This window comes from Colobus angolensis, unplaced genomic scaffold, assembly GCF_000951035.1.
Source record: "Colobus angolensis palliatus isolate OR3802 unplaced genomic scaffold, Cang.pa_1.0 Scaffold428, whole genome shotgun sequence".
Taxonomy (NCBI): Eukaryota; Metazoa; Chordata; class Mammalia; order Primates; family Cercopithecidae; genus Colobus; species Colobus angolensis.
Genome location: NW_012117688.1, coordinates 1,838,028 through 1,841,715, shown reverse-complemented (window position 1 = coordinate 1,841,715; position 3,688 = coordinate 1,838,028).

Genomic DNA, 3,688 nt, shown 5'->3' with positions numbered 1-3,688 from the left:
AGGCACCCGCCACCTCGCCCGGCTAGTTTTTGTATTTTTAGTAGAGATGGGGTTTCACCGTGATAGCCAGGATGGTCTCGATTTCCTGACCTTGTGATCCACCCGTCTCGGCCTCCCAAAGTGCTGGGATTACAGGCTTGAGCCACCGCGCCCGGCCCTGTACTTTTTAATAGCGATAGGAGTTCACTACGTTGGCCAGGCTGGTCTTGAACTCCAGAGCTCAAGTGATCCACCCACCTTGGCCTCCCAAAGTGCTGGGATTACAGGCTTGAGCCACCGCACCTGGCCGTTAATTGATTTTCAAATGTTAAACCAGCCTTGCATATCTGGGATAAATCCTACTCAGTTGTGGTATATAATTCTTTTTGCACAGGATTTGCTAATACAGATGTTCCTCAACTTTTGTTGGTGTTAAGTCCCAATAAACCCATTGTAAATTGAAAATATAAATCAAAAAATGCATAGTACACCTAACCTACCAAACATCATAGCTTAGCCTAGCCTACCTTAAACACGTTCAGAATACTGGCCAGGCATGGTGGATCACATCCATAATCCCAGCACTTTGGGAGGCCAAGATTTGCAGATCACAGTCAGGACATCGAGACCATCCTGGCCAACATGGTGAAAACCTGTCTCTATTAAAATACAAAAAAATTAGCCAGGTGTGGTGGCGTGCACCTGTAGTCCCAGCTACTCGAGAGACTGAGGCAGGGCAATCACTTGAACCCAGGAGATGGAGGTTGCAGTGAGCCAAGATTGGGCCACTGCACTCCAGCCTGGTGACAGAGCAAGACTCCGTCTCAAAAAAAAAAAAATGCTGAGAATACTTATATTAGCCTATTGTTGGGCAAAATAATCTAAGACAAAGCCTATTGTTGAATATATTGAATACAGTATAGTACAGTATTCGTTGTTTACCTTCATCATCGCATGGCTGATTGGGAGCTGCAGGTTACCACAGCTGCCCAGCATAAGCAAGTATGATATTGCATATAACTAGCCCAGGAAAAGATCAAAAATCAAAATTTGAAGTACTATTTCTACTTAATGGTTATTACAGTCACACCATCATAAAGTCAAAAATCTTTAAGTAGAACCATAGTGAGTTAGGGACTGTTTGTATTTTGTTGAGAATTTTTGCATCTATATTTATGAGTGATAATAGTCTGTAGCTTTCTTACACTGTCTTTGCCTGGCTTTGATGTTAGGGTAATGCTGGCCTCATATAATTAATTAAGAAATATTTTCTCAGGCCAGGCACAGTGGCTCACGCCAGTAATCCCAGCACTTTGGGAGGCCGAGATGGGTGGATCACTTGAGGTCAGGAGTTCGAGACTAGCCTGGCCAACATGGTGAAGCCCTGTCTCTACAAAAAATACAAAAAATTATCCAGGTGTGGTGGTGGACGCCTGTAATCCCAGCTACTCAGGAGGCTGAAGCATGAGAATTGCTTGAACCCAGGAGGCAGAGGTTGCAGTGAGCCAGGATCACATCATTGCGCTCCAGCCTGGGAGATGAGCGAAACTACATCTCAAAAAAAAAAAAAAAAAAAAAGAAGTAAGAATTGTTTTCTCTAACTCTAATCTTCTGAAAGAGATTGTAGAGAATTGGCATGTTAAAGTCTCCAGCTATTATTGTATTGGGGTCTGTCTCTCTCTTTAGCTCTACTGATATTTACCTTAAACATCTGGGTGTTCCAGTGTTGAGTGCATAGATATTTAATTGTTGGCCGGGCGTGGTGGCTCATGCCTGTAATCCCAGCACTTTGGGAAGCTGAGGCAGGTGGATCACCTGAGGTCAGGAGTTTGAGACCATCCTGGCCAACATGGTGAAACCCCGTCTCTAGTGAACATACAAAAATTAGCCGGGCATGGTAGCACATGCCTGTAGTCCCAGCTATTTGGAAGGCTGAGGCAGGAGAATCACTTGAACCTGGGAGGCAGAGGTTGCAGTGAGCCAAGATGGTGCCACTGCACTCCAGCCTGGCAACAGAGCAAGACTCCATCTCAATAAAACAAAATAAAATTGTTATATCCTCTTGCTGAATTGACCCCTTTATCATTTATATAATGACTTTGTCCCTTACAGTTTTTGTCGTGAAATTTATTTTGTCTGAATAAGCATAGCTTCTCCTGCTCTTTTGTTTGTTTCCATTGGCATGGAACATCTTTTTCCATCCCTTTATTTTCAGACTGTGTGTCTTTATAGGTGAAGTGCATTTCTTCCAGGCAACAGATCACTGAGTCTTGTCTTTTTTTTTTAATTCATTCAGCCACTATATGTCTTTTGATTAGAGACTTTAGTCCATTTACACTCAATGTTATTATTGATAAGTCAGGACTTACTCCTGCCATTTTGTTATTTGTTCTCCGGTTCTTTTGTGGTTTTCTCTTCTGTCTTTCTTGTCTTCCTTTTAGTAAAGATGATTTTCTCTGGTGGTATGATTGAATTTCTTGCTTTTTATTTTTTGTGTTTCCGTTATATATTTTTTGATTTGAGGTTACCGTGAAGCTTGCAGATACTGTCTTAAAACCTATATTTTAAGCTGATAGCTACTTAACACTGCTTGCATAAACAAACTAACAAGCAAAAGGAAAACTAATAAAACCTCTACATTTTAACTTCATTCCCCAGCTTTTTAACTTTTTATCTCATCTATTTATTATTGTCCTATATATGTCTTGAAAATTTGTTGTAGTGATTATTTTTGACTAGTTCATTTTTGTCTTTCTACTTAAGAGTAGTTTGCACACCACAGTTACAGTGTTATAATAGTCTGTGTTTTTCTGTGTATTTACTATTACCAGTGAGTTTAGTACTTTCGGGTGATTTCTTATTGCTCACTGACATCCTTTTCTTTCTGAATTGAAGTACTCCCTTTAGCATTTCTTGTAGGACAGGTCTGGTACTGATGAAATCCCTCAGCTCTTGTTTGTCTGGAAAAGTCTTTATTTCTCCTTCATGTTTGATGGATATTTTCACTGGACATACTATTCTAGGGCAAAAGTTTTTTTTTCCTTCAGAATTTAATGTTTTTATTTTTTTATTATACTTTAAGTTCTGGGGTACATGTGCAGAACGTGCAGGATTGTTACATAGGTATACACGTGCCATGGTGGTTTGCTGCACCCATCAACCCATCATCTACGTTAGGTATTTCTAATGCTATCCTCCCCCAGCCCCCCACTCCCCGACAGGCCCTGGTATGTGATGTTCCCCTCCCTGTGTCCATGTGTTCTCATTGTTCAGCTCCCACTTATGAGTGAGAACATGGTGGTGTTTGGTTTTCTGTCCTTGTGATGCCCAGTGATGATGAGCTTTTTTTCATATGTTTGTTGGCCACATAAATGTCTTCTTTTCAGAAATGTCCATTCATATTCTTGGCCCACTTTTTGATGGGGTAGTTTGTTTTCTTCTTGTAAATTTGTTTAAGTTCTTTGTAGATTCTGGATATTAGCTCTTTGTCAGATGGATAGTTTGCTGAGAATGATGGTTTCCAGTTTCATCCATGTCCCTGCAAAGGACGTGAACTCATCTTTTTTTATGGCTGCATAGTATTCCATGGTGTATATGTGCCACATTTTCTTTATTCAGTCTATCATTGATGGGTATTTGGGTTGTTTCCAAGTCTTTGCTATTGTGAATAGTGCCGCAATAAACATACGTGTGCATGTGTCTTTATAGT